Below are 24276 nucleotides of genomic sequence, written 5' to 3'. Positions count from 1 at the left end.
AATGATCAATATCATTTGTTATTTGCTGGTAGGATTTTGGTAGAAAGAATGTATCTTTTCTTATTCTTATTTAAATCATTTCACTAAATTAACATTAACTGCTATAAAGATAAAAAAACAATATGCCTTACTAAGCATAACATTAGAAATCAGTGGACACATTTCTGATTTTAATTTTAATATGTACATGAGGAAAATTTAAACATTGTATATGCAGGAAAATAAAAGCCTTTAAATGTGTTTCACTAACCCTGACATTTTCCTTTCGTTTTCTGACTCCCGTTTGATACATAGAAAAGCGGTCCTTACTCCAAGTTAATGAAATCTTAATTTAATATTGGGGCTTCATTTTCTGTCCATCCTCTTTGATCCATCAGGGATCTTTCTTAGTGAACTCTGTTAATTTGTATTAAAAATGAAAGAATGTTTAACTTACTCTCCCCATAGCTTTTATGGCCAGACACCAAAGGCCACATACTGTATGATTCCACTTTTCCGAACAATCTAGAAGAGCGAAATCATTGGAGACAGGAGGACGATTGGTGGTTGCCAGGGACAATGGCGGGGAGCGAGGAGTTCCTGATTCATAAGGACAGGATTTTCCCCTGATGAAGATGCTCTGGAACTGGCTAGTGCTGTTGGTGGGGCAACACTGTGCCTGTACTTCCTGCTGCTGAAAGGGACAGTGTACCAGAATCCAAGAGTTAAATGTCATGTGAGGTGCACATTGTAAGACGAAATGGAGTAAGCCTGTGGTGTCTGTCCGATGAGAACACGGAGGAGGAGGCTGCGTGCACAGGGCGGGAAGGGGCTGCCCTGGTGCTGCGCCTGCACCCCTGGCTGCCCCAGGGCCTGGGCTGCTGCTGAGCTGCTGTGGGTGGGGGTTCTGGCCCTGGAGCCTGCGTGGAAGCTGTATACTGAGCCTGCTCTGGGTCTGGGTCCACAGCTGCTGCAGGGGCCTGTTGTGTAGGTGCCTGTTCTGAGCCTCGTGTGTCACAGGAGAGGTGACTGGGAGGGGCCCTGGCTCTGAAGCGGGGCTGGTGGGTTACATGTTTTGGCACGTGAGCTGCAGTGGTGAGAGCTGTGGCGTGAGCCTGCTCTGTCCCTGGACTGGAGCTGGCGTGAACTTTTGTTTTAGCTTTGGGCCTTGCAATACATGTGACCGTGCGCCACTTGAAAGATCTGGTCATAAAATGTGAGTGCTGTCCTACCTGCTCACCCTGACCCGTGTTCTCTGTCCTTCCCTCTCATGGGACCAAGCCTCCATGTTAAGAACTGATATACAGGCCCTTGTGGCCAAGCACTGAGGGAGCCGAACAGACACAAGAACACAGGCCCCCCGTTCCAGACTCATCCCTGCTTACACCCCCGCATGAGCTCGGGTGCTGAGGGAACCAGGTCCTGTCTGGGTTTGGCCTGCAGCCCCAGCTCCCGAGAGTCTGGCGGAAGCTCCCGGCTGAGAGCTGCCAGATTCCTGGTCCACTCAAACTGGGAGGGCAAATGTTGGTTGAGCCACTGAGTTTGGGGAAAAGTCCCACAGCAGCAGCCGTCGGTCACTCATGCTGTGGTCCCACGCCAGGCCCCGGCCCACCCCTCCCGGCCCTGCTCCCCTGCCAGCCCCCTCCTTGTCACCTCCACTCTGGCAAAACTGCCTCTGTCTCCACGCGTCTGCAGGTTGTGCCTCCTGCCAGGCTAACTCACTGGGATTTGTGCAGGGCTGCTGCTTGTCCCACTGCTAAAATCAGAATGGCACCTCAGCTTAGCCTGCTAAGCTCCACCTAGTGGAGCTCGGGACGTGGTGCTCTCCTGTTCCCCTACAGAGCACTTGCTCTTCTCATCCACATGGTGGTGTTTTTGTGGCTTTTGTCCATCTTCCCCCATGACTCCCCCCGGGAGCTCCTGCAGGCAGGAGCCTTGTTGGGTCTTCCTGCCCTGGTGCAGCTGAGTACTCACGGCACAGGTGCTGACTGAATATGGGAGGATGTACTCTAACCTCCCATGCTGCTAATTTTGTTTTTTTTTTCATTAGTAGCAGTGGTGGTAGTAATGACATTTGATCAGCACTGTCATCATTTTTAGGCATCGGTATTTTCATTACATACACTGTTTTTGGATTCTAAAAAACTTCTTGCCTGGATGTTGCTGAGGGTTTGTAGAACTCACACTTTGTGTGTTGACTGCAAGTTTTGCTAGTTGCAGAAAGGATGTTTTAGAAGAGGTGGTTCTGTTTTTTCCTCCTATAATCCTGCGCTGACCTTGTCTGCCGGCAGGGGGCGCCCATGGACAACCAGTGATGTCTGGAGTCCTGCGGGTTCCCCCGTGGCCAGGACGGGGAGCAAAAACCCAGTCTTTGTGAGGTGGGTAGAGTGCATGGCGCCTTCCTTCAGGGCTTTCTCTTCATTTCAGAAGGACCCAGTGGGGAGGCGCCTGCAGGGCCTTGGCTCCAGGACGGGACAGTGTGCGGCAGGGTCCCCGTGAGGAGCACACCCCCTTTGTGCCCCGAATGCAGAGGAGGAGGCTGGGCCGCCGCTTCTCCAGGCCTTTGACCTTCAGCCGCAGACCAGAGCCTTCCCTTCTGTGCCATCCCCCATGACTGACTCTCTACGCCTTCAGGTAAAGAGACTTTCACAGCAGGTGAAAGTTTTTCTGTTTTCTGGCAGGTTCTGTAGGGAAGGGGGCTCAGTGGGTCAGACTCCCACAGTGCTGTCATGTTCATTAGGGACTGAGGATGGTTTTGTGGGAGAAATCCCTGCAGAGCTTCAGAGGGAGGGAAACATGGGGACAGTCCTGTAGCGGACACACGTGATCTTGGGACTTAGGAATGTTTAGGGTGGGGGCGTGGGTGTCCCTGGCCTGGACATAGAGAACCCCCAGTGGAAAGACAAAATTGAGTAGTCTGTACATGGCTTGATTAAATTTTTTTAAAATTATATTATTGCTTTTATTAAGTATCTTCTATATGACAGACATTGTGTTAAAATGTTTACAGATATATATATATATATATTTTTTAGAGGGTATCTCTCATATTTATTGATCAAATGGTTGTTAACAACAATAAAATTCTGTATAGGGGGGTCAGAGCTCAATGCACAATCATTAACCCATCTCAAGCCTAGTTCTCGTCAGTCTCCAATCTTCTGAAGCATAACGAACAAGTTCTTACATGGTGAACGAAATCTTACATAGTGAATAAGTCCTTACATGGTGAACAGTACAAGGGCATTCATCACAGAAACTTTTGGATCATGCATTATGAACTATAAACAATCAGGTCAAATATGAATATTCATTTGATTTTTATTCTTGATTTATATGTGGATCCCACATTTCTCCCTTTATTATTATTATTATTATTATTACTATTAATTTATTTTTTTTTGAGAGGGCATCTCTCCTATTTATTGATCAAATGGTTGTTAACAACAATAAAATTCTGTATAGGGGGATCAATGCTCAATGCACAGTCATTAATCCATCTCAAGCATAGTTCTCTTCAGTCTCCAATCTTCTGAAGCATAACGAACAAGTTCTTACATGGTGAACGAATTCTTACATAGTGAATAAGTTCTTACATGGTGAACAGTACAAGGGCATTCATCACAGAAACTTTCAGTTTTGATCACGCATTATGAACTATAAACAATCAGGTCAAATATGAATATTCATTTGATCTTTATACTTGATTTATATGTGGATCCCACATTTCTCCCTTTATTATTATTTTAATTTTTAATAAACTGCTGAAGTGGTAGGTAGATGCAAGATAAAGGTAGAAAACATAGTTTAGTGTTGTAAAAGAGCAATTGTAGATGATCAAGTGTGTGCCTGTAGACTATGTGCTAATCCAAGCTAGACAAGGGCAATAAAATATCCATGGATGCAGAAGCTTTCTCTCAACACAGGGGGTGGTGAGGTTCTAAGCTTCACCACTCTTGTTCCCCGATTTCTCACCTGATGGCCCCCCTGCAACTGTGCCTGTCTTAGGTTGTTCCTCCCTTGAGGAATCTTACCCGTCTCTGGCTAACCAGTCATCTTCCGGGGCCATACAGGGAAATGTAAAGTTGGTAAGTGAGAGAGAAGCCATATTGTTTGAAAAGGTTAGCTTTTTACTTCTTTGCAGATTTATGCCCTGTGGCTTCTATGCCCAGCACTTGTCTCGAGGTATCTTTGCCACCTGGAGGAATTATGATACTCGGTAAATTTGATATGAGGCACGAATTCTATTTAAGGGTTGTAATTAGGAAGGAAGAAGAAAAGCTATAGAGGTAGCATATGGAAGAAAACATGGGAGGATTGATTATTTCTTTGACATATCTTCTTGTAGAGTACCCTAAGTATGTATAGGTTTTAAACTACTAATTTGTACACACATATTAACATAATAGGAATATGGTGACATAAACAAAGCAAATCTGTAATTACCAGCCATCTCCAGTGAAGCCAAGAAAACCATTTAGGCACCCTAGGCATTTGTGAAAATTTGTCTGTGATATGATGGATATTGTCCAACTATACTTGAACAGTCTGAGAGAAATCAGACAAATTAAAGCAGCCCATTTCTGGGATCTATTCACCTCCCATATGTCCTTTTAACCGTAGATAGTCTATAGTCATAAGATTTAGGAGTGCTATACCTTGCACCCCTCCCAACTCCTGGTTGAGTTCCAACAGTACAGATCCGGTCAAATTCGTTGTCTCACTGTATGCACATGCCAGCCTAGACATCTTCCTTCTCATTCCAATGGCAAGTCCAGGAAACGGTGGGGTGGACGCAGCCACGACTGCAGCATCACCCGGATCCCTGTGGAGGCTTTTTGATGATCATCCCCTGGCACGAGTCCTCCAGAGAGTGCTGATGCCGGAAGCTCCTCCTCATATTGTATCTTAGTTCATTTTCTGGGTAGCCAAGCTAGGCCTTGATCTTCTGCATAGAAACAAACAGACCCTTTGCCAACACTTTGACATGCCCTCTATACCACTGTGCAGAACTCATTGGAGGTCAGCACACAGGCACTGCTTTTTTTTTTTTTATTAAGAGAAAGGAATATTATCAAAAAAGAGTACCTCCATAGCTGATTATCTGACACCCTTTAAGTGACCAAGATTAAGGATATTTAAAGCATGTGTTGATCTTTGATTTACCAATAGTTTTATCCTGTCAAGGAGTAATCCCCCTTTTCTTTCTTTCTTTCTTTCTTTTTTTTTTTTAATCTTTAATCTACACTTACATGAAGAGTACTATGTTTACTATGCTCTCCCCTATATCAGGTCCCCCCTAACAACCACACTACGGTTACTGTCCATCAGCTTAGCAAAATGTTGTAGAATCCCTACTAGTCCTCTTTGTGTTGTGCAGCCCACCCTCCCCTTTCTCCCCCCCCATGCATGCTAATCTTAATACCCCCCTTATCCTTCCCTGCCCACACATCCTCCCCAGTTCCTTTCCCTTTGGTACCTGTTAGTCCATTTTTGGGTTCTGTAATTCCACTGCTGTTTTGTTCCTTCAGTTTTTCCTTTGTTCTTATACTCCTCAGATGAGTGAAATCATTTGGTATTTCTCTTTCTCCGCTTGTCTTATTTCACTGAGCATAATACTCTCCAGCTCCATCCATGTTGCTGCAAATGGTTGGATTTTTCCACTTCTTATGGCTGAGTAGTATTCCATTGTGTATATGTACCACATCTTCTTTATCCATTCATCTACTAATGGACATTTAGGTTGCTTCCAATTCTTGGCTATTGTAAATAGTGCTGCGATAAACATAGGGGTGCATCTATCTTTCTCAAACTTGATTGCTGCGTTCTTAGGGTAAATTCCTAGGAGTGGAATTCCTGGGTCAAATGGTAGATCTGTTTTGAGCATTTTGATGAACCTCCAAACTGCTTTCCACAATGGTTGAACTAATTTACATTCCCACCAGCAGTGTAGGAGGGTTCCCCTTTCTCCACAGCCTCGCCAATATTTGTTGTTGTTTGTCTTTTGGATGGCAGCTATCCTTACTGGTGTGAGGTGATACCTCATTGTAGTTTTAATTTGCATTTCTCTGATAATTAGCGATGTGGAGCATCTTTTCATGTGTCTGTTGGCCATCTGTATTTCTTTTTTAGAGAACTGTCTGTTCAGTTCCTCTGCCCATTTTTTAATTTGGTTATTTGTTTTTTGTTTGTTGAGGCATGTGAGCTCTTTATATATTCTGGACGTCAGGCCTTTATCGGATCTGTCATTTTCAAATATATTCTCCCATACTGTAGGGTTCCTTTTTTTTCTATTGATGGTGTCTTTCGCTGTACAGAAACTTTTCAGCTTAATGTAGTCCCACCTGCTCATTTTTGCTGTTGTTTTCCTTGCCCGGGGAGATATGTTCAAGAAGAGGTCACTCATGTTTATGTCTAAGAGGTTTTTGCCTATGTTTTTTTCCAAGAGTTTAATGGTTTCATGACTTACATTCAGGTCTTTGATCCATTTTGAGTTTACCTTTGTATATGGGGTTAGACAATGGTCCAGTTTCATTCTCCTACATGTAGCTGTCCAGTTTTGCCAGCACCATCTGTTGAAGAGACTGTCATTTGGCCATTGTATGTCCATGGCTCCTTTATCAAATATTAATTGACCATATTTGTTTGGGTTAATGTGTGGAGTCTCTAATCTGTTCCACTGGTCTGTGGCTCTGTTCTTGTGCCAGTACCAAATTGTCTTGATTACTATGGCTTTGTAGTAGAGCTTGAAGTTGGGGAGTGAGATCACCCCTACTTTATTCTTCTTTTTCAGGATTGCTTTGGCTATTCGGGGTCTTTGGTGTTTCCATATGAATTTTTGAATTATTTGTTCCAATTCATTGAAGAATGTTGCTGGTAATTTGAGAGGGATTGCATCAAATCTGTATATTGCTTTGGGCAGGATGGCCATTTTGATGATATTAATTCTTCCTAGCCATGAGCATGGGATGAGTTTCCATTTATTAGTGTCCCCTTTAATCTCTCCTAAGAGTAACTTGTAGTTTTCAGAGTATAAGTCTTTCACTTCTTTGGTTAGGTTTATTCCTAGGTATTTTATTCTTTTTGATGCAATGGTGAATGGAATTGTTTTCCTGATTTTTCTTTCTATTGATTCATTGTTAGTGTATAGGAAAGCTACAGACTTCTGTCTGCTAATTTTGTATCCTGCAACTTTGCTGTATTCCGATATCAGTTGTAGTAGTTTTGGAGTGGAGTCTTTAGGGTTTTTTATGTAGAGTATCATATCATCTGCAAATAGTGACAGTTTAACTTCTTCTTTACCAATCTGGATTCCATGTATTTCTTTGTTTTGTCTGATTGCCGTGGCTAGGACCTCCAGTACTATGTTAAATAATAGTGGGGAGAGTGGGCATCCCTGTCTGATTCCCGATCTCAGAGGAAATGCTTTCAGCTTCTCACTGTTCAGTATAATGCTGGCTGTGGGTTTATCATATATGACCTTTATTATGTTGAGGTACTTGCCCTCTATTCCCATTTTGCTGAGAGTTTTTATCATGAATGGATGTTGAATTTTGTCAAATGCTTTTTCAGCATCTATGGAGATGATCATGTGGTTTTTGTCTTTCTTTTTGTTGATGTGGTGGATGATGTTGATGGATTTTTGAATGTTGTACCATCCTTGCATCCCTGGGATGAATCCCACTTGGTCGTGGTGTATGATCCTTTTGATACACTGTTGAATTCTGTTTGCTAATATTTTATTGAGTATTTTTGCATCGACATTCATCAGGGATATTGGTCTGTAATTTTCTTTTTTGGTGGGGTGTTTGCCTGGTTTTGGTATTAGGGTGATGTTGGCTTCATAGAATGAGTTTGGGAGTATTCAGTCTTTTTCTATTTTTTGGAACACTTTAAGGAGAATGGGTATTATGTCTTCTCTGTGTGTCTGATAAAATTCTGAGGTAAATCCATCCGGCCCCGGGGTTTTGTTCTTGCGTAGTTTTTTGATTACCGTTTCAATTTCTTTGCTCATAATTGGTTTGTTTAACTTTTGTGTTTCTTCCTTGGTCAGTCTTGGGAGGTTGTATTTTTCTAGGAAGTTGTCCATTTCTTCTAAGTTTTCCAGCTTGTTGGCATATAGGTTTTCATAGTAGTCTTTAATAATTCTTTGTATTTCTGTGGGGTCTGTCGTGATTTTTCCATTCTCATTTCTGATTATGTTGATTTGTGTTGATTCTCTTTTTCTCTTAATAAGTTTGGCTAGAGGCTTATCTATTTTGTTTATTTTCTCAAAGAACCAGCTCTTGGTTTCGTTGATTTTTGCTATTGTTTTATTCTTCTCAATTTTGTTTATTTCTTCTCTGATCTTTATTATGTCCCTCCTTCTGCTGACTTTAGGCCTCATTTGTTCTTCTTTTTCCAGTTTCGATAATTGTGATGTTAGACTATTCATTTGGGGTTGTTCTTCCTTCTTCAAGTGTGCCCGGATTGCTATATACTTTCCTCTTAAGACTGCTTTCGCTGCGTCCCACAGAAGTTGGGGCTTAGTGTTGTTGTTGTCATTTGTTTCTATATATTCCTTGATCTCTATTTTGATTTGTTCATTGATCCATTGATTATTTAGTAGCATGTTGTTAAGCCTCCATGTGTTTGTGAGCCTTTTTGTTTTCTTTGTAGAATTTATTTCTACTTTTATACCTTTGTGGTCTGAAAAATTGGTTGGTGGAATTTCAATATTTTGGAATTTACTGAGGCTCTTTTTGTGAGCTAGTATGTGGTCTATTCTGGAGAATGTTCCATGTGCACTTGAGAAGAATGTATATCCTGTTGCTTTTGGATGTAGAGTTCTATAGATGTCTATTAGGTCCATCTGTTCTAGGGTGTTGTTCAGTGCCTGTGTGTCCTTACTTATTTTCTGCCCGGTGGATCTATCCTTTGGGGTGAGTGGTGTGTTGAAGTCTCCTACAATGAATGCATTGCAGTCTATTTCCCTCTTTAGTTCTGTTAGTATTTGCTTCACATATGCTGGTGCTCCTGTATTGGGTGCATATATATTTAGAATGGTTATATCCTCTTGTTGGACTGAGCCCTTTATCATTATGTAGTATCCTTCTTTATCTCTTGTTACTTTCTTTGTTTTGAAGTCTATTTTGTCTGATATTAGTACTACAACCCCTGCTTTCTTCTCACTGTTATTTCCTGAAATATGTTTTTCCATCCCATGGCTTTTAGTCTGTGCTTGTCTTTGGGTTTAAGGTGAGTTTCTTGTAAGCAGCATATAGATGGGTCTTGCTTTTTCATCCATTCTATTACTGTGTGTCTTTTGATTGGTGCATTAAGTCCATTTACATTTAGGGTGACTATTGAGAGATATGTACTTATTGCCATTGCAGGCTTTCCATTCGTGGTTACCAAAGGTTCAAGGTTAGCTTCTTTAGTATCTTATTGCCTAACTTAGCTCGCTTATTGAGCTGTTATATACACTGTCTGGAGATTCTTTTCTTCTCTCCCCTCTTATTCCTCCTCCTCCATTCTTCATATGTTGTGTGTTTTGTTCTGTGCTCTTTTTAGGAGTGCTCCCATCTAGAGCAGTCCCTGTAGGATGCCCTGTAGGGGTGGTTTGTGGGAAGCAACATCCCTCAGCTTTTGCTTGTCTGGAAATTGTTTAATCCCGCCATCATATTTAAATGATAGTCGTGCTGGATACAGTATCCTTGGTTCAAGGCCCTTCTGTTTCATTGCATTAAGTATATCATGCCATTCTCTTCTGGCCTGTAGGGTTTCTGTCGAGAAGTCTGATGTTAGCCTGATGGGTTTTCCTTTATAGGTGACCTTTTTCTCTCTAGCTGCCTTTAAAACTGTTTTCTTGTCCTTGATCCTTGCCATTTTAATTACTATGTGTCTTGGTGTTGTCCTCCTTGGATCCTTTCTGTGTAATTCCATGGTCTGTTCGATTATTTCCTCCCCCAGTTTGGGGAAGTTTTCAGCAATTATTTCTTCAAAGAGACTTTCTATCCCTTTTCCTCTTTCTTCTTCTTCTGGTACCCCTATAATACGAATATTATTCCTTTTGGCTTGTTCACATAGTTCTCTTAGTGTTGCTTCATTCCTGGAGATCCTTTTATCTCTCTCTATGTCAGCTTCTATATGTTCCTGTTCTCTGGCTTCTATTCCTTCAATGGCCTCTTGCATCTTATCCATTCTGCTTATAAATCCTTCCAGGGATTGTTTCACTTCTGTGATCTCCTTCCTGACATCTGTGATCTCCCTCCGGACTTCATCCCACTGCTCTTGCATTTTTCTCTGCATCTCATCCCATTGCTCTTGCATTTTTCTCTGCATCTCTGTCAGCATGTTCATGATTTTTATTTTGAATTCTTTTTCAGGAGGACTGGTTTGGTCTGTCTCCTTCTCAGGTGTTGTCTCTGTGATCTTTGTCTGCCTGTTGTTTTGCCTTTTCATGGTGATAGAGATAGTTTGCAGAGCTGGTACGAGTGACCGCTGGAAGAGCTTCCCTTCTTGTTTTGTGGCCTTCCTCTCCTGGGAGAATAGCGACCTCTAGTGGCTTATGCTTGTCAGCTGTGTGCAGACAGGGCTTCTGCTACCTGCCCGTTTGCTATGGAGTTTATTTCCGCTGTTGCTTTGGGCGTTGCCTGGCTGGGGCTGCTCCTCCAAAGTGGTGGAGCCCCATTGGAGGGGGAGCGGCCGGAAGGCTATTTATATCCGTAAGTGGCCTCTGTGCTCCCTGTTGCCCAGTGGGTTAGAGTGCCCAGAGATCCCCAGATTCCCTGCCTCTGGTCTAAGTGTCCTGTCCTGCCCCTTTATGACTTCCAAAAAACACTCTCCAAACCAAAACAACAACAGCAACAATGAGAGAGGAAACAGCAAAAAAACCCCACAAAAAATGAAAAAACACGCCATTTTTTTTTTTCCTCAGGCGCCGTTCCCAGGCACCCGCTCACTGGTCCTGCTGCCCTGCCTCCCTAGCACCGGGGTCCCTGTCCCATTAAGGCTTCCAAAAAGCACTCGCGAAAAAGAGGAAAAAAAAGGGGAAAAACGCACGATTTCCTCCGTCCTCAGGTGCCGGTCTCAGGCACCCGCCCACTGGTCCCGCAGGGAAAACGCGTGATATTCTTTGTCCTCAGGCGCCGTTCCCAGGCACCCGCTCACCGGTCCTGCTGCTCTGCCTCCCTAGCACCGGGGTCCCTGTCCATTTAAGGCTTCCAAAAAGCACTCGCCAAACAGAAAAAAAAAGGGGAAAAACGAGCGATTTCCTCCCTACTGCCGGTCTCAGGCACCCGCCCACCGGTCCCATAGGGAAAAACGTGCGATATTCTTTGTCCTCAGGCACTGGTCCCAGGCACCCACTCACCGGTCCTGCTGCTCTGCCTCCCTAGCACCGGGGTCCCTGTCCCTTTAAGGCTTCCAAAAAGCACTCACCAAAAAAAAAAACTGCTCCATCCACCCGCTGGGAGCCGGGGGGAGGGGTGCTCGGGGCCCGCCGGGCCAGGGCTTGTATCTTACCCCCTTTGCAAGGCGCTGGGTTCTTGCAGGTGTGGATGTGGTCTGGATGTTGTCCTGTGTCCTCTGGTCTCTATTTTAGGAAGTTTTCTTTGTTATATTTTCATAGCTCTATGTGTTTTTGGGAGGAGATTTCCACTGCTCTACTCACGCTGCCATCCTGGCTCCGTCCCCTGCTTTCCTTTTTTATCTTAGGCAGGTCCACTAACCCCTGAAATTAACTTGTTTAGTACAAATTGATCATCTTTCTTCTGAAACTAATTTCCTCCTTTAGATGTCTTTATTTCTACAAATAGTAAAACAGTTATCCTACTCACCTTCATCAACCATTATATCTCCCTGCCCAGCCTATATAGGCAGTGGCTGTCAGGGGATACCATGATTGTCTACTGGGAAACCCCAAGAACACTTACACAGCACAGGAGGCTTCTGTGCTCCTTACCTTCCCTGTATAAGACCCCAAGGACCCAGTTTGCTTTCCTCTCCTACTTAGCTGTCACCACCCAAGCCAGACCTTGGCTGCTTTGCGCCAGTATCGCCTTGTGATAGTATCATGTCATAGGCTCCCTACTCACCCTAATTTTATAATCTTAAAATTCTTCTGTAATATTTTATAAATTCTTTTATGTATTTCTTGGGAATATATAATCAAAATTTCCATTCTATTAGAAAACTTGCTCTAAAGAAATGGGAAGAATGAACAATTTAGGAGAGCTAAATATCAAAAACTTAAATACCATACTAAGGGCCTTTCCCTTAAGACATAATAAATGCTGACTATGAATATTACACAAGACCTCATTTCTTATTGAAATACCAAATATACAGTTGAAGTAATCTTTGAGTTGTTACTTTGTATCTGTTTTTTGTTTTTTTGGGTTTTTTTGTATCTGTTTTATAAACTAAATTATTTCCTTTGTGCATTTCTAAGGATTCTAGGAAGGATGGGGCAGGGCTATCATATCTATTATATGTGTGTGTGTATTAGTCTTCAGCTATTGAGCAACAAAGGGTAATCTTTTATGTAATAAATATATATAATATATATAAGTATATATTATATATAGAATATAACTGCCCTCAAAACAAAACTGCTCTGAATTTGCAGGTACAAAGATAGTAATCCTTCAGTATTACAGCCTAATGTGTCACTTCTCTGTGATCTCAGCTGCTTGCTGTAACCATGAGACTGCCTGCTTGCTTCTTTCAAGCTGGGCTACAGGTACTGTTTGAGAATCAATAAATACACTTTCACTTCAGATACACATTATATCCTTATCCATAGTATCCACAGTAACACGGAAATTCTTTATCTAAGGAAACCTGACAGTTCTTACCATGGCGGAAAGGTATTGTCTTATAAGAATGATTAAAAAATAATACCTGGTCTCTTAAACCTAATGGTTCTCTGGAAATTACAAAGTCTTTCCTCTGTGTCTTTTAAAAATAATTCCTCTGACCTTTTCTTGTGTGTATGTGTGTGTGTGTGTGTGGATGTATGTATATGTGTGTGTGTGGGGGGTGTTTTCAGCTAGAGAAGATGAGGAGTGAAGTGAATAAATTTAAAAGTCCCTTTCACTTCAGCCAGTGTCCAAATTGCACACCAATTTCAGCCTTTTCGTCTTTCATGCTGTGTACATATTTCAATTCTATTATCTCAAATGGGGATTGTTTCACAAAATGCCTCAGGCATTGGCCACTGTTTCTGCTGACAGTATCTAAATTGTGTTCAACAAAAACTTTCTTCTCAAGTTAGAAAAATCTACTTAACCAGTGATTAAAAATAATTTATAGCCATAATATTTGGTGGCTGAATAAATTCTATTTTATTAAGGCAAATGGCTCAATTTCCCCCTCTTATTGGACAGTTTTTTTTTTTTTTTACTTTTCCACGACTATTACCAATCACTTATATTTATCCTATATTTCAGTACCTAGAACAGTATATACAGTAAAATATTGGTTGAATGAATGAAATTCTTTAGACTAGTTATTAGGAATGGAATTACTGTATTTTAGTATTTAAATATTTTTAAGATCCTAACACATATTGCCAAAACTTTTCAGAAAGAATATGTCATTTCATGTTCTCACCACTGAGTAACTTCACTTAGGGGGAAAAGAAAAGGCTTTGCTAATTTGGTAAGTGAAAAAGTGTAGCTCTAGTTTTAATTTACCTTTCTTGGATTACCATGAAGGATGCTATTTTTTCTTTCACGATTATCAGCCATTGTATTTCATTGTATGTATTGGTTCCTATCTTTCACCCATTTTTCTCTAAGAGGGTTCTTCTAGTGTTTTTTTTTCCTCATCTACTTATACTAACATTTAACATATTACTTATGCATATTTCACATATTATTTTACATAATTAACTATTTAAATATTGCTCATATGAATACATATTAAAATAAGCCCTTCATTATATATGCTCATAGTTTTTCCCAGTTTGCCATTTAGTTTATAACTTTAATTCTATTTCATTTAAAATGTTTTTGACATACATTTCAACGTCTTATGGTGCTGTTTATCTTTTCCTTTGTAATGTCTTTCATGTCTTTTATATTCAGTAAATTACTTCCCTGTCCAGAGGCAGATAAGTATTACCTCATGGTTTTTTCCTTTTTATACATTAATTTTACCTTTAATTCTGATTTTAATTATACCTTTCATTCTAACTGGTTTATTTTATTAATTCATTTTATTGTCTTGTGTGTATGGTGTGAGGAATAAGGAAGATGAAACTGGCCCACAGGCCTCTATATATGACCTGTTTGCTGTGTGTTTTCTCTGTTTATAGAAGCTTTTCACTGTCCCAGTGTTCTTAAATTTTTTCAATCTCAAAATTCAGGTGCTTTGGTTTTAAGACATTTTTTAAGTTACTTCTTTGATGACTTCCTCTACATTTTTCCTATGCACATTTACTCCTGTTATTTGGATATTGGACCTCATGGATTGGACCTTAATTTTTGTATCTTTTCTTCTCCCACTTTTCTATCCTTTTACCACTACACTCTCTCTTTTGAAAAACCCCCTCATCTTTACCTCCCCAAGCTTCTTCAATTGTGTCTTTTTCATTTCCCCTATCAAAATTTTAATTTCCAACAGGTCATTTCTGATCCCTTAGCTTTTTGTGTGTATATGTACCTTCCCAGCCCCTTTTTTCCTCCCAGTCTTAGTGTCCTGTTCTTGTTTCACAGGTGCACTTCTTCAGTCTCTCTGAAAATACTAAAATGTCAATGGCTTTGAAGTGTTTTTCTCCCCCTGTATAGTCTGTTTCTTTGAAATTTCTTTTTACATTTTTTTTTTCATTTTGTTTTCTGTCTTTCAGATGTAAGGCTTTCCTCAAATGTCTGATGATCCTTAGTAGTTGGATCATATATGAGTATAGCACAAAAAGAAGCTGATTCAAAACTGGGTGTTTGGATAGGTTTGGTGATGATGCTTCCCTGAATGGTGGTCTGGCTGGGCTGTGTCCTGGGTGAAACGCTGACACTGGCACCTCTAAGAGCTGGTCATATGGAACAGTGAAGGATCTTCCAATCTTCTTCCTGGAAGGGACAGGCCTGCTTCCCCACCACATGGAAAAAGATCCTGAAATTTCCAATATCCGACTTGTGAAACTCACCAAATCAATTTGTTTTCCCGATGACAACTACACTGCCTGTGGTTCCTGGAAATTCTCAGTTCGGAGACTACCTTCTCCACTTGCTCTAGGAAATGAAACTTGGTTTTCCACCAAGATGAGAGAGGAGCAGTTTATCCTGCTACGAGAGAATGCGAGGGAGTCTGAGGCTCCAACTGCTTCTTGGACTTTCAACAAATCTTCCTTAGCCTCCGTCCACATCCAGAGGAAGCCAGTGCCATGAATCCTAAGCCTTTTGGAGTCTGTGGACACAGTTGTGTTCCTTCTTAGCTTTTCTCACTCCCAATTTAAGATTCAACTTTCTGGGTTTGATAAATCAGTTTCTATTTGTTCATCTGTTTTCAAAATTTACTACTATCTTATTTCCTGTACCATATGCTCTCTTTGTGACTTATTTCTTAAAACAAAAATCCTAGTACTGTCACTTCAGTGGAGTTTGGAGGGAGCAGAGTAAATATTGTGTCACCACCTTTTTCTCTTTGTTTTCCCAAATGTATCTCTCAGCAGCTCCTTCCACAAATCCTTGGCTGGAAATACTCCTAGCCATTGTCTTGATTCAATGCTCTCTCTCCCTCACTTCTCTTTTCTAAGTTATAACCACTGCCTTCCTGATATAGGTCCCACCAATCCTAGACCTTGGTGAGGATTCTGTCTTCCACATTCCATGAGTACTATTTGCTTGGGCCATTTATTTTCTGCTTAATATAAATTGCTGAGGTGGGAGCTCTCCAGAATATTCCTTTCACCTCTAATGGGCACTTATCTAAAGTAATAAATTCCTTCCACAAGATGTGCTTGCTTTTCTCTTCATGATATTTTCATGTTTCTGCCTCACAAGCTTCAACATTCCCTTCTTCATAAGCTAAATGGAAAAGTTCAGATGAAAGTGACTTTTTCTGTATACTTTGTATCTCAAAGTCCAATATTTGGTGTAGATTTCCTATTTAGGAACATCTAGGAATGTAGATATAAAGACTCATGGCAGGAAGTGTCAGGCATGAACAGCGCAGACTAAATTGTGACAGAGTTGGAAGAGCACAGATTAAATCATGACAAAGATTGGAATTTGACCTTTATTTTTACTTGCCAGAAGGACATGTCCTTTCAATTAGCAACTTAAATATCACATTATGACTTCGTTGTGATGTAAAGTATCAGTTGAGCATGGTAATATGAACCTCGTTAGTCATCTGTATTTGCTTTCCTCTGTTACAGGGACTCTTAGAAGTCACAGTGGTACCTGGAGCAGAGAGAAGCAGGAGCCAGAAGCCTTCTGGAGCCCCTTGTCACCAAGACACAGCCACGCTATTGAGTTTTGAGGCAACATCTAACATGTTTCTTTGAATTGTCAATACATTTTGAAGACATTGCTTCAGCAGCACGTAAGCCTCGTTCTTGAATTCTCCAGGAGATTCTGTAAATTACTTTAATGCTTAAAAAAAAAGCCACTTCTTTGCCTTAGTGAATTCTATAGTATGCAACTAAAGAATCCTGACCAATACACTGTCTCCCTCATTCCCATTCCTAAATGACTCTTACATATTTTAGCTGTTTCTTTTGTTTTTCTAGTATTTGTAGACTTTTCAGTTTTAGAGATTGTGGACACTCATACCACAAAAGGCATGGGTTAAGTTCTCTTATGTTTCATCCTAACACAGAGACTTCCCCTGCCCCAGCCTGTCATATAGATACAAAAACTTTTTGGTTAAATCACATCTGAATTTTTACCATGTAAAGTTAGTCTCAGCTGAGTCATGTAGTGTGCTATGATTACTCTGCTTTCCATGTACAAAATTTTATCTATCCTATAGTTAATACTTTTCTTATTATATCATTTGCTTGGCTTAGTACACATTAACTCATTCCCAAATTCATTTCCACTAGTGTACACCTCTTCTAACTACATAAACCACACCAGGTACTAAATCAGATTTCTCTTTTAAAAATATTCTGCCTGGAGCTTTCCATATGCTTTCTTAAACCTGGGTTGGCTAGTCTTTGACTGTTGTGGAGCCTGCGTCCTGGGGTTTGTTACCCATAATCCTGGGGATTCTCTTTCCCTCAATACTATGTTAGACCCTGTGATTCCACCCATCCCTCTTCTTTCCTAGTTTATGCCCTTGTGTCAGTGAGCAAATCCACCAGAAGCATCTTTGGAAGCTTCATTAGAGATTATGAAGTAGCTCACAGAATCTCCAAGAGGACAGGAGAATAGGGTTTGGAGACTGCATCCAGAAACAATATCCAAATTATCCAACAATCTATATTAAGGTGTTCCTATACCTCCTGTGGTCAAAGGCACCAAAGACCTTGAAGAAGGGACACTACCAACTAGAATTTATGCCACTATTGCCTCTGAAAACCCAATCTCTCACCACCCTCTCCAGGAACAGATCCTGTACAAAATCGATTCCCTCACATTCCCTCCAATTGAGGTCTCCATAAAAGTGTCTGACTGGAGGAGCCCAGGTCATCTGCCTACATATTTGCTGCAATAGATGCTGGACAGTTGAGTTCTGGCTTCAACCTTGTCAAGGCAAGGGTCATAATGTGGGAATTTCCCAATGTAAAAAGGGAATTCAAAATTGGCTGGTCACAAATATAACCACTGTCTAGCAAAGTTTGCATGTCTGAAGTGTCTTTGTTGTAATTTTACACTTTTCTTTTGGGATTCTGATGACATTGTTTCACTGAATTCTAGCATCTAGAAATCCAAAACCAATTTGTTTTCTGATCCTTTTTGTGCAAACCACTTTTACTCTCTGTATACCTTGAGGATTTTCTTTTGCTCTTATTTTTTCAGATTTAATCAAGATAATTGGTCTTATTTGTCAACAATTGTCCTAGAAATTCTGATGTAGAAATTCATGTTCTTCATTGCTGAGAAATTTTCTTAAATAATTTCTTTGTATATTCCTTTCCACTATTTTCAGTTCTTGCTCTGTGGAAATACATTTAGATATTAAACTTCTTGGACTGATCATCTAATTTTGTTATCTGCTCTATTTTCCATCTTTTTTTAAAATATTTTCCAAGCTTTCTAGCAGTTAATTTCCAGAAATTCTTTTGTTCTCTGGATATTCCTTTTATTATAGATTTCTGATGTTTTTTCCATGGCTACAGCTTTTCCTTTCTCTCTCTAGAAGTATAAATTTTAGGGATTTTTTTTTAAACATTCATTTGTGCTCCATGTTGTGTCTGTTTCCCCTGAATCCACCCTTGCAGGATATTTTGGTTTCTTTTATGTTAAATGTTTTCCTCATATGTCTAGTTATTCTTGGTGTATGTCTAAGAGTCAAGCATTATGGAGTTGCGTTTCCAATGTAAGACTGGTAGGCTCAGTGAGAGTGCTCTGAGAAGGATCCAGTCATTTCTTTTGTGGCTGGGGGCAACTGTCAGTATCTAGAGGTAAGAGTATAATAAAAAGACTATAAATTTATGCATGTCTCATTTGAAATTGGGGCCCAGGAATTTATGCTGTCTTAATTTTTTTGTTCTTCATATACATTAAAAAGAGAGAAAATAGAATATGTAGCAAAAACCTGCATTCCAACCAGTCCAGAATTAACATTTTATATTGCCATGTTTGCTTCAAATGGTTTTTAAAAATAGCTTTATTGAAACGTAACTTACATAACAAAAATATGACCAACCTTAAGTGTACAATTCAGTAATTTTTGGTATATTTACAGAGTTGTGCAACCATCCCCATTACCTAATTCTAGAACATTTTCATCATTCTAAAAAGAAACCTCATGCCATTTGCAGTCACAGCCCATTTCCATCCTCAGCTCCAGATAACCATTAATCTACTTTGTCTTGATTAGCCTATTCTGGACAGTTCATATAAAAGGGATCATATGATATACAGTCTTTTGTGTACAGTTTATTTCACTCAGCATGTTGTGGAGTTCATCCATATTGTAGCATATATCAGCATTTTGTTTCTCTTTGTGGTTGAATAATTTTTCATTTTTATGAATAGATCACATTTTATTTATGCACTCATCAGCTGATATTTGGGTTGTTTTAATCTTTTGGCTATTATGAATGATGCTGTTATGAACATTCATGTACAAATCTCTAAGTGGACATTTAGTTTTCCTGTATAGATACCTAGGAGTGGAATTGTATTATATAGCAACCCTATGTTTAATGTTTTGAGAAACTGTTACGCATTATCCCAAAGTGCCTGCAAAATTTTAAATTTCCACCAGCAAATATATATGAGGGTTCCAATTTCTCAATGTCCTCACAAACACTTGTCTTTTTGTCTTTTTTTTTTTAGCACTTCTATCAGCATGAAGTCTTATGGTTTTGATTTGCATTTCTTTAATGACTAATGATGCTGAGCATTTTTCCCTATGTTTATTGGACATACATATTTTTTGAAGAAATTTCTATTCCAGTACTTTGCTCATTTTTTGAGTTATTTGTCTTTTTGAGTTGCAAGAAGTCTTTATATGTCCTGGTTATAAGTCCTTAAAGTGTTGAATATGATTGCCTAGTTCAAGGTCATGCAGATACATTCCTGTGTTTTCTTCTAAGAGTTTTCTAGTTTTAGCTTACATTTGGGTCTATAATTTGGCTTCATTTTTGTGAATGGCATGAGGTAGAGATCCAAATTCATTCTTCTGTAGGTAGATACGCATTTTCAGCAATATTCGTTGAAAGGACTATTCTTTCACTGTTGTCTTGAAACCTTTGTTAAAATCAATTGACCACAAATATAAGGGTTTATTTCAGACTTTCAATTCTATTCCATTCAACTACATAGTTAACCTTATACCAGTGTCTTATTATAGCTTTGTATATTAAAGTTTTGAAATAGAGAAGTGTGAGTCATCCACTTTTTAAAATTCTTTTTCAAGAGTTTCATAGTTATTCTGGGTCCTTTATGTTTACATATCAATTTTAAGATTAGCTTTTAATTTCTAGGGGTTAGGGGTGGGGAGTCAGGAAAAATAGAGATTACACTGAATCCACATATCAATTTGGTGAGTATTACCATCTTAACAATATTAAGTCTTCTGATCCATGAATATGTAATGCTTTTCCATTTATTTAGCTCTTCTTTAACAATTTTATAATTTCTACAGTAGAAGTGTTGTACTTTTTTGTTTATTCCTAAACATTCTTTTTGATGCTATTGTGAATGGATTTAACTTTGCAGAATTTTCATTGTGTATAGAAAGCAATTACTTTTTTTTGTTGTTATTAATCTACAAGTACATGAAGAACATTATGTTTACTAGGATCCCCCCTGCACCAAGTCCCCCCCACAAACCCCATTACAGTCATTGTCCATCAGCATAGTAATGTTGTAGAATCACTACTTGTCTTCTCTGTGTTGCACAGCCTTCCATGTACCCCCCGCCACATTATACATGCTTATCATAATACCCCCTTTCTTCTTCCCCGCCCTAATCCCTCCTTTCCCTCCCATTCTCCCCAGTCCACTTCCCTTTGGTAACTGTTAGTCCATTCTTGGGTTCTGTGATTCTGCTGCTGTTTTGTTCCTTCAATTTTTCTTTGTTCTTATACTCCACATATGAGTGAAATCATTTGGTATTTGTCTTTCTCCACTTGGCTTATTTCACTGAGCATAATACCCTCTGGCTCCATCCATGTTGTTGCAAATGGTAGGATTTGTTTTCTTCTTATGGCTGAATAATATTCCATTGTGTACATGTACCACATCTTCTTTATCCATTCATCTACTAATGGACACTTAGGTTGCTTCCATTTATTGGGTATTGTAAATAGTGCTGCGAGAAACATAGGGGTGCATCTGTCTTTTTCAAACTGGGCTGCTGAATTTTAGGGTAAATTCCTGAAAGTGGAATTCCTGGGTCAAATGGTATGTCTATTTTGAGCATTTTGAGGAACCTCCATACTAGAAAGGAATTGATATTTGAATAATGGTTTTGTATCTGAACTTGTTTATTAGGTCTAGTAGATTTTTCATGGTTCCTTAAGATTTTCTCCATATAGAATCATTTCATTTATCAATATAGTTTTATCCTTCCTAATTTGGATGCCTTTTCTTTCTTTTTGTTACCTAACAGCCCTGACTAGAAGCTCCAGTGTAATGCTTAATAGAACTAGTGAGAATCGACATCCTAAAGGGTCTTGTCCCTGCAGCAAGTACTTTTAAATAGAAGAAATAAATACTTCAAGTGAAGAAGTCCCTTTCAGATTCAAACCCCAAATCCTAATTTCTTTCTCCTCCCTAGCGTCATGGATTTAGTGCATTTTCTGTGGATGTTTTTGTGTGTGCATGTGCATTATATACTAATACAGAGTATTGTTTTGTGCATCTATTTTGATTTTATATAAATGATTTTATACCAAATATGCTAACACTTGTGCAGTTTTTAAATTCAGCACTAATAGATTCAAGATATATTAATATATACCTATATATACCTACATATGTAGTCTGTCATAAGAATATAGTTTATTGATGCATTTCTCTATTGGGGAGTATTTGGATTAGTTCCAGTGTTTTACCATAAACAATGCTGCATTAAAAACCTTTTATACGTGTCCTTGTAATTATATGTGATAATTTACCTAGTGTAGATCTTCCTAAGCATTATTTTTATGTGGTATAGAAATTATACCACTGTATTTTTAGGTAGGGTAGAAATAATACAAATTACATTCTGTATATTGTTATGCAATGTCAAGTTGCTTTACCTAGTGATTTTCCTAATTAACACACTCACTAGCAGAGAAGGAGAGTTTCTTTCTCCACATCCCCAGATGTCCTTGATATCAAATTTTTAGTTGTTGGTGATTTGAATGTCAAAATATTTATCTCCTTTTATACTACTATGTTGCCTGTTTCCTGGCAATGTCCTTTTTCATAGATTTAATGGCCTTTTGTGGGTTTTAGTTTTGTAAATTACTGGTTATATACTTCACTCATTTTTTCAGTTAAATTTTTTTTCTGATTTATAGAATTTTATAAATATTTGGGATACTAATTATCTGTTGTATTACAGCAAATAATTTATGGTGTCTTAATTATTTTGAAAAATCATAATCATTTATTCATCTTTTCCATTGTGATTTGTTCCCTTTCTGTTTAAGTAATCCACTCTTCCATGATGTCACAAAGATTCATTTTCATTGTTTTCTTTGTTTTTCATCTTTATTTGTTTCACCCATTTGGAATTGTGTTGTTGTTGGGAGGTAGGGATCTGTATGGTTGTTAGGATTTTTGGTATAAATCTAATTGTCTACCACCATTTTCCCCACCAAGTTGGAAAATTCCACTCTTATATGCCAAGTTCAAATATAAGCATGGATCTCTTTCTAGACTCTCCATTTAAATCTACTAATTTGCCCATTTCTGTGCCAAAACTATAGTTTTAATTATTGTAGCTTTACACTTAGTATTGATACTTGGTAAGGCAAGTCCCCATGTCTTTATTCATACTTAGAATGAGTAGAGCTAAACGTCAGTATTCATTTTAGAATAAATCTGTCATGTTCCATAAAAATCCTGTTGATCTGAATTGAAATTGCATGAAGTTAAAATAAATTTGTGGGTGGACATAGCTCCCATATTGGGCATGCCCATAAATTAATTGGTATATTCCTCCATTTATGCAAATCTTACATGTTAAAGTTTCAGGATTTTACCCATAATGATAATGTATGTTTCTTTAGATATAGTCATAGGAATTTTATAATATTTGAGTGCTTTGTAAATGGACACTTTCTATTAATTTTTATTATTCATTGATCTTATATCTCTTTCCAAACCTTATACTTATTTCCTATTAGTTTGCTAGCTTGACCATTGATTCAAAGGTTTTCATATAGATATTTTATGAAAAAATACAAAAATTATTACCTCTTCTTTTCCAGTTGTCATAGCTTTTATTCTTTTTCTTTCTTTTTGTGGCTGGGCAGGAATGAGAGTCTTATATAATTAGATATAATCTCCAGTAGAATGTTGAATGTTGACTTAGTAGAAATTATACCCTCATTTTGGACTTTCACAAGAGTGGCTCTAAACTTTAACATTGTTACATCCTATTATTTATCACCTTAAGACACACTTTTGAGACTAACAGGGGCCAAGAGAAATCAGACATAAATCAGGACTCTACTAACTAATGAAGTAGTTGAAAAACAACATAGAATATTTGAGCAATGCAATCTAAAAATTGACCTAATGGGCATATATTGAACTTCTGTACTCCCAAACTGCAGAATCAAAATTTTTTCAAGAACTTGATAAATTTCACAAAATTGACTATAAAACTGTGGCCATAAAACAAGTTTTAACAAATGTAAGAGGATAGAAAACAGGTTCTCTGACCATAAAATAAAGTTATAAATTACTTTTAAAAAGATAACTAGAAAAATCCCTCAATTTTGTAAAATTAAAAATTCATTCTAAATACAACTTTAACTAGAAAGAAGTAAAAATGGAAATTAGGAAATACTTTAAATGAGAGCGAATATTCTATGTTCTGAAACCTGTGAGATGTTGGTAAGGAGTAGTAAGTAAAAGGGAGAGTTATAGGCTTAAATCAATATCTAAGAAAAGATAGGAGGCTGGAAAATTAAATGAACTAAGCATCTAACTTCTCTAGAAGTTAGAAAAAGAATACAGCAAAGTAGAAGAAAGAAAATAATACCAGGATTGATGAAACAGAGAGGAACAAAAGTAAAAGTTGGCGTTTTGAAGTCAGAATTGACAAACTTCTTGTGAAAATGGGGAAGACTGCAGATCAAAGTCACACTAATACCAGAAAAGATAAAGCAGTCATCACTACAGATGCTGCACATGTAAACAAACATTTAGTAAGTATAGTGTGACAAGTTTAAGCCAATATATTTTAAAACTCAGGTGAAATAAGTAAATTCTTAGAAAAACGTAACAGCAAAATTGACAAAAGAAAAAGAACATTCACTGAGTCTATCTGTAACCATCAAGGAAACTGAGGTGCTAACCAAAACTCTTTAAAAAAAGAAAACCTAAGCCCAGCAAATTTTACCAAACATGCAAGGAAGAAGTACTTCCAAGCTTAGACAAATTTTCCCATAGAAGAGAAAGTATTTTCCAACATGTTCTTTAATATAAACTTTATTAAAGAAGTCTCAAATAAAGACACAATGAGAAAGGA

At 38.6% G+C, this 24276-nt stretch overlaps 1 long non-coding RNA gene across 2 annotated transcripts; it reads left to right on the top strand.

The window, feature by feature from the left end:
• Positions 1-2303: 2303 nt before the first annotated feature.
• Positions 2304-24276, top strand: LOC108400814 (uncharacterized). 2 transcript variants are annotated; one of them, XR_012125592.1, is made up of 5 exons: positions 2304-2613; positions 14813-14832; positions 14868-15380; positions 16343-16509; positions 21196-24276. It is a non-coding gene; the product is annotated as an uncharacterized lncRNA (long non-coding RNA). The 2 variants fall into 2 exon arrangements; XR_012125591.1 differs by lacking the exon at positions 21196-24276 and having other exon boundaries at positions 16343-21189.

This window comes from Manis javanica, chromosome 15, assembly GCF_040802235.1.
Source record: "Manis javanica isolate MJ-LG chromosome 15, MJ_LKY, whole genome shotgun sequence".
Classification (NCBI taxonomy): Eukaryota; Metazoa; Chordata; class Mammalia; order Pholidota; family Manidae; genus Manis; species Manis javanica.
This window is presented reverse-complemented; position numbering and strand designations above follow the sequence as displayed.